Source organism: Solanum stenotomum, chromosome 1, assembly GCF_019186545.1.
Source record: "Solanum stenotomum isolate F172 chromosome 1, ASM1918654v1, whole genome shotgun sequence".
Classification (NCBI taxonomy): domain Eukaryota; kingdom Viridiplantae; phylum Streptophyta; class Magnoliopsida; order Solanales; family Solanaceae; genus Solanum; species Solanum stenotomum.
In genome coordinates, this window is record NC_064282.1 from 51,485,281 (window position 1) to 51,493,132 (window position 7,852).

Genomic DNA, 7,852 nt, shown 5'->3' on the forward strand with positions numbered 1-7,852 from the left:
GAGACGACAAAAGAAGCTTGGGAAATTTTAAAAAAAAAATATCAAGGAAGTGACCGAGCCAGAAAAATGTAATTTTTGAATTTGAAAAGGGATTTTGAATCTCTTAGGATGCAAGAGGATGAAACTATTGTTAAGTATTCTAACAAGATTTCTTTGATTGTTACTAAAATCTGGTTGCTTGGCGAGGATTTCAAAGACGACTGAATAGTAAAAAAATTCTCTTGACAATTTGAGACAGATTCTAGTCTAAAATTTTGTCTCTGGAAGAGTCTAAAGATCTCTCAACTATCTATGTCAAAGATCTAATAAGTGTTCTTCATGTACAAGATCAAAGAAGAGCCTTCATGCAAGATAATGTTACTGAGGGTGCTTCTTATGCACATAAAAAATAAAAATGTAATTATCCTCTTTGCAAATACTGCAAAAGGAAAGCACACTTAGAAACTTTTTATTGGTGGAGACTTGATGCAATATGTGGAAATTTCAGACAAGCCGGTCATTTTACAAAATTGAGCATACTTAAGGACAATCTTCAAGGACAATTTGTAGAAGCAGTAATCAAAGAGAAGCATAATTTTTAAATTGCAATATCTAAAGAAAAGGAGGAGCGTTAAGTTTGCTTTTAGTTATTGCAGTAATTTTTTAACATAATAAGTAACAAACTTTTAGGATGAACTTGAATTCTAAATATTTGTTAAGTTCTTTTAATTGTTGAGATTATTTAGCCTTTTTTCAATTTTTGTTATGCCAATTTTCTACAAATTATGTTATCAAGTTGACTATTTGAATCTCTATTATGCCTAATAAAAATATTGAAAGATCTTTCAATAAATACTTTTTGCTGCCCAATTTTTTAAATGCACCAATATCGACGTACTGACTATAATCAGTATGACACAACATAGACATTTCCTCAATTCCAAGCAATGTGATGGTGTTTCAAGACAATGTGGAGTTGGAAGGGACTTCACCTCCTCTGCCAAACTTTTAAGGGATTATATGATGTCATTTTTTTCTCAGTCCATCCAATGAACAACGCCATTGGTGTTAGCTTTAATAAATGATCCACATAGCAGTTCTGGACCCATGCCTACATTTTTCCATTTCTTATCAACTACAACAGTATAAAACTCCAATTCCTATACTTGTGGATGTCCCTGAAACTTTCTGAATTTTGATCTCAATAATTTATATAGTCCAGAGGCATCACTAGAATATAATGAATAAGAAACACACTTAATTATTTTCTCCCATTTAGGAAATTTAACCTTGATATGCCCAAAATACACCTCCCCGAAGAACTATAAGCGGTTGTTGTCAAATAAAGAACCTAACTTTTAGGTTAGGGTCGATCTCACGAGGAATATAGTCTAGACTTAGGCTAGCTTACGATTATCTACGTTCAGTAACACTACTTCCGAAAAAGGGGGGATTTGTAAATAAAATAACAGATGATTGATTTTAAGTAACAAGTAAAAAGTAATCACAATTTGCAATTTGAATTATCAATATCAGATGAAAACTAGGGTACATATGTTCCACACGATTTCTTAACGCAGTAATTCCAATAAACGTAACTCTATCCTAGTGTTAACATTCAAGGTTGGTAAGTTATGTATCTCTAAGTGATTGGTCCTCCAGATAGGGAATTTCACCACACAACTTGGTTCGTCTACTGGTGTATGTGTTACTAACCCTTACCCTTAACCCCAGATTAGCCTTTGTAGTAAGTGGGTCAGGCAATTAGATAGTGGATTATCACGTCTAAATCTCCATTGTTTGATCTATTTTCATTTGTTACCTCCTTGGTTCGGCAAGTATGAATGAGGCGAGTTCTAACGTTGCACACCGTTAAAAAGAATTCTAAATGAAAGGATTAACAATACATGCATAATCACTATTCAAGAATTACTTAGTTATTGGTTTTACTTTGTTAATTACTCATGGATCCCACAACCCTAGTTGTGGATTTAGCTATTCATGCTTGAGTTATCACAATCCATATTTGAGTTTGAAATAGAAATCATGAACTTACAATTGGAATAGACTGAAATCCGAAATCTTCAATTGAAAATCAAAGGCAAATTGCATTAACAATCTTTAAGAATTAAAATGCCAAAATAGTTTGCACAATAATTCTCAAATCAAAAGTAAAGTTTCACAAAAGGTCTAACAACCCAAAAATGAAAAATACAACTTATATTTATATAAACTAAGTCCTAAAACAAGTAGGAAAAGAAAACATAAAAAAATCCGGTCTGAGTAGTTTCGATCGACAGCAGCCAAACGACGGTCCTTGGTTCAATCAACTGTCTGTGGTTTGCTTCGTAAGTCAACAGTTGGCCAAAATCATGTGGTATTCAAACGACGGTCTTCACCTACGGTCCTTAGGTCTATGCACGGTCTATCTTGTCTCTCCGTTGTTCAAGTACTGTAACTCCTTTTCTCTTAATCAAATGACAACCACCATCCACGATTCTTCATCAGACGACATGGCGTCATTAGCCTCCGTGGTTCCACCCTTGGTAATACTTCCTTGAACACTCCAACTACGGCCTCACCTAGGGCCCGTCAAGTAAACAACAGCTCGTGATGAGATCGTTTGTTGCCAAAATCCTGCTGGTTCAGCTACATTCAAATCTAACTGCTTCAAAACGATTTCCTGCAAAATTAGACCAAAACACCCTCATATCTAGTAATAAAAAGCCCAATACGTATGAAATCTTCAAGTATAATGCATCAACAATACCAAAATTTCACGGTACATCGAACCTCAAAATACTCTCCAAAAAGAGGACTGCTAATGTAAACTGAATACTCAACGGTATCCTTCCAACCATTCAACAGGTGAACCCATTACTAAAACCAATTAGTATCATGTTTTGTTTAGATAAAGTAGGTGTAAGGAGGTGACACCTAGGGATTAACACAGTGTCTCTGTTTAGGGGGTGAGAATTATCGTCTTTGAGTTCAAAAAGTAATCAGACATCGTCATTTATTGAATGAACAATTTTGGGAAAATTAAATGATCTTTTGTGATACATGTCAACAAATAAAGGATCAAAAGTTAAAAGAGAATATCGTACAACAGAAAATGGACATGATTGACTATCATGTCAAGAAAAGGAAAGAGAGAGAGCTATATTTCATCTTCCTCTTGAGCAGCCGTCTATCAAATTCAACAAAACGATATAAACAGCTTTTGCAAACATCAAGAATTAGCATGACTCGAGGTATATGTCATTCTCTCTTCTTCCTCTTTTGGGCTTTTGGGCATGAATTTGACGATATTTGGAAAAAAATAAATTGGAGTTGAAAAAGGGTATTAGTAAATTAATGTAAAAGAAACATAATACTTGAAAATGTGCTTGGTGTTATATGAATCCAATGCATTTGGTGAAGGTCTATTCAATGAATGTTATCTTATATATATATACCTTAACTTTTGTAATCTTTGGGTGATTTATCATCCTATAAACTAGGATGTTCTTGATTTTTGAAAGATACACATGAAGCCATTTAAATAAAATGATCTCTACTTTTTACCTCCATATCTTTGGTTTATATTTCTTATTCTATATTGCTCATATTTTATAATACGTTATCAGCATGATTCTCTAATAATCAACTGAGTTATATGCGTATACAAATTTGTTTCACATTAAAATAGTAGGGTTTTCATTTTTGTGCTACAAACATCAAGCGAGAAATAAAATCATAAATGATGAACGACATAAAGTCTTGGCAAAAATGAATACTTTGGCAAAAGTTGCAACTAATGGAAGTCAATTTAGGCAAGTGGTGACAGCAACATGAAATAATTACTGGTATTGATGTTCTTTCGATTGCATTAAGGTATAGTTTCTAATTAAAATGAGACCTTTCTTTTTATCGAGATCCATGAAGGTAAAATATTATCTATTTGATGTCTTTGTATCTCTTTTATGTTGTATTTTAATTGATTCAGGAAAACTAATGTGTTAGTTTTGTAACTCGTGTGAAAATGCTTACAAATGTTAGCGGATTTACAAATTATAACTATACAATTAGTTTATAAAGAAAATTAGTACATGTTTGAGATAATATTTATGTGACTCGGGGCATAAAGGTTTTTCATAAAAGTCTTGGCATTATTGTATATAGATGTGTTATCCTGTGGTGGATGCAATGAGATTTTCTTTTATCTGGCAATATATGAAAAACTTGAATGCATTTAGGAAAATTGTTGTCATGTTAAATATGTATAACTAAATTTTCACAATGAATGTACTCTCTAGTACTGTGATTATTTTTCCAATACATTTAACCAAACATGCCATAAAATTATTCATTTTCTCCTCGCAGATGCTAAAAGAGTTGTTGGTGGAGGGGAAAGAGAAGATAGGATCAGTAAACTGCCAGGAAATGTTATGAATCGTATCGTAGAGCTTCTTCCTGTTGAAGACGCAGCAAAAACCAGTATTTTGTCCAAAAAATGGAGATACATTTGGGCCAGGCTTCCAAATCTGTGGTTGAGCAGGGCCTTTTGGATATATTGCGCAACTCAACAAATTTTCAGAGAGAGAGTAAATACAATTCTCTTACAACATCTTGGAGATATTGAGAAGTTTCATCTAGTCAGTACGTTCGTCTTCATATGCACATACTGATAGATGGTTGGTCACTAGAAAAGGTGTCAAGGAGTTATGCCTTTACATGCCAGATAATCGCACTTATAAAGTGCCGTCTTGTGTACTTAATTGTCCAACCTTGACACATTTGGAACTCTTCAAGTGTGTGTTCAAACCACCAAAATCCTTTGTTGCTTTCCAGCATCTAATAAACCTTCGTCTGCAAAGGATAACCTTTGTACCAACCACTGGGTTTTATGTTATCGATTGCCCCCTTCTAGTCAATTTAGCCTTGGTGGACTGTCGTGGCACTCAATACCTGATCATTATTGTCTCATCACAATTGGAACACTTTTGGTTGTACATGGTGTCCCTATCTTGATCTAAATCTCTTTATGAACTGCAAAGGATTGAGAAAGTTACAACTTGAAATAGACAAAGTACTGGAATGCAATCCAAATCCAAAACAGGACGAAAGATCAACTTTGGAAAAGCTTCTTTTAAGCGTCGCAACTACACTTGAGTTTCTCCATATGGGTTTAAGTTGCCTTGAGGTAAGCATTTGACATCTTATTATACTTGTATATCTTAGGATATGTATTCATGTTATTCTAATTTTTGTTGCTCTGAAGCTTTTGACGGCTGACACAATTTCTAAGTGGGGTCCTTTTGCGAGCTTGCAAAAGCTGTCATTAGGAATAGACTTGAGAAAACTGCATCAGACTACTTGCTCTCTACAGTTGATTGAGAGTTGCCCCAATTTGAGCATACTTCAGATTTCGGTAAGTAATGGAAAATTATAATGTGATCATAACTTGATATGTGTACTTTATAGCTGTGACTGCCAATTTGAATACCGGTTCCACTCCTCTCTAAGTTTTTTGTCCTGGGATATAATGTATTCCGTGAACCTTTAACATGATATGGAACGCATCCACTTAGTAAGATAGGTTTATGTGGTATGTTTATGTAAGCACGAGAAGTTTTAACTGATTCAATATTTGTTTTATACCATTAGGTATGTGCTTCTGGCGACAATGCTGAAGCGGTTTTGAAATACCTTGACAGACCGATTACTTGCTTGGACCTACGACTCAACAAACTCAAGTATGTCGCGATCAATTGTTATGAGTGCTCAAAAACTGAATTGTTTTTTACAAAGCTATTGTTTGCTTGCGTTCCATCTTTGGTAAGGATGTGCATTGAGCAGAAAAAAACCATTGATTCCAGAGAGGAGAGCAAAATCATCAAAAAGTTGATGTGTTTCCTCACAGCTTCTCCTTCCATTTTCCGGATTAGGAAATTAAGAACCACAACGTACACGTCATATATAATGGAATAATTTAGTATGTGTGTGTACACAAATTTGCTTACATTTAGACTTGTCATTCCAGTTTCAGGCTTCTATCATATTGTAGAAGCTCTTGTACTTATAACACCAATCTTGGGTGGTATTTCCGTTTTCCTGCATTTCATTTTAAAAGACTTAGTGTTTGGGATACTTTGTTTGTCACTTACTTTTCTACTTTATATATTGAATTGAACTAGTTAATAGTAAATTTGTCTACCTATTGGTTGGGAACATAGGTGTCATCATGACTTGTATTTTTGGGTCAGGACGATATTAGATGGACTCACAAGAAAAAGGTTGAGAATTATCAAGTCTGTAGATTTTTGGGAGTTAACTACAATAAAAAACAAATTTAGGCGGCGATAAATATGACATTAATAAAGAGTACTAAAGTTTTTACCAGCAATAATTGGATTTTGATGTTGCTAGAGACTTCAGGGACATATTTAGTGATAATTAAGTTATTGTCGTTAATTAGTTGTTGCTAAAGATATTTTTGGTGTAGTGGTTAGCTTTTACATTTTGATGTCTAGTCTTGTGCTTATTCTGACATTTACACATTATTATTTGACAATTCATTTCCTTGTGGCGAAAATTGGAACTGCTGAAGACTATTCTTTCACACCATTTTCAGATTTGTCTAGCTAAAAGAAACTTGATACATAAATTATGCGAGCAAGAGTGAGAATCTTTGAAGAGATTTCGTAGAATTCCTTCAATAAAATCCTTCCATGATATCTCAGTCATTTCTTGAAATTTTTCCATTGCCTCTTTTTTGTCGATACACTATAATCTCTCATGTAACACTCAATTCTAGTCGCAATCTGACCTCTACCCTTCCCTACCTGGATTGGAAATCAGATTGTGTTGTTATAAGTCACGATTCATACTAGTCACATCTAGGGGTACTCTTGGAACATGTTGTGTGATTTGATCTTTTTTCCCTTTATGGGATTATCTAATAAACTCATAAAGGCGGAAGGAGTGTTTAATAAACTTTGTCTGCCCGTAGGCAAGGCAATGCAAACATATGAGGCACTACAATGATCTTGTTTAGTTCCTGGAAGGATCAATATATTAGATTCCTGTGTTTTAGCAAAGATATAACATTTAAAGAGTCTACTGCTATTTCCAGTGGAGTGAAATAGCTTTTAAAAGCCACGTGCAAACCAAAAGTGGATAATAGTAATACAGAGGAACATGTTTCAGTAATACTTGTATATTTACACCATCATCTTGTGCATCACGCAATACAATTACCTACCACTAGACAGAGTGTCTAGAGGCAATTTATTTTTAAAAAATAAAATAAAAAACCCTCATGGATAAGTACAAGCAAGGGGACTAGGTTTGACCTTATCTATCCAAATGAAATAACGAACCTCCACTAATTAACAAGCGTGAAGAAAATAAGAGCTAGAGAGAACTAGGTATTTTATGATTAACATAGAGTTTATAATACACTCTCGGATGATATTACAAATGAGAATTCTTAGAAAATGCAAAAATATGTTAGCCAAGAAGAAAGTTGAGTTTTCAAACTCAAACTTTCTTTTATAAATGTATAAATTTTAGAAGATAGATTGTCCATCTAAAGTAACCTGAAGTATTTTTCTCTTGTCTTCTTCTTCAAATATGTCCAACAACAATTGATAGTTCATCATTTCTTCTTAGATTTGTTGGATTGTATTGAAGCTATTGACATTGTCATATGATTCTGCTTTGCTAGTCGCATCGGAAGGTGCGTTGGAACAAACTCCCTAGTCATTTTACCATCTCAACTATGTTATCTTCCATATGTCTTCTATTTTACTTTTGTTGCTTCCGCTTCTTTGTTCCCTAGGTGATATATCTACATCCCTAGCTACTTTATCAAAGCATATGTCTAATA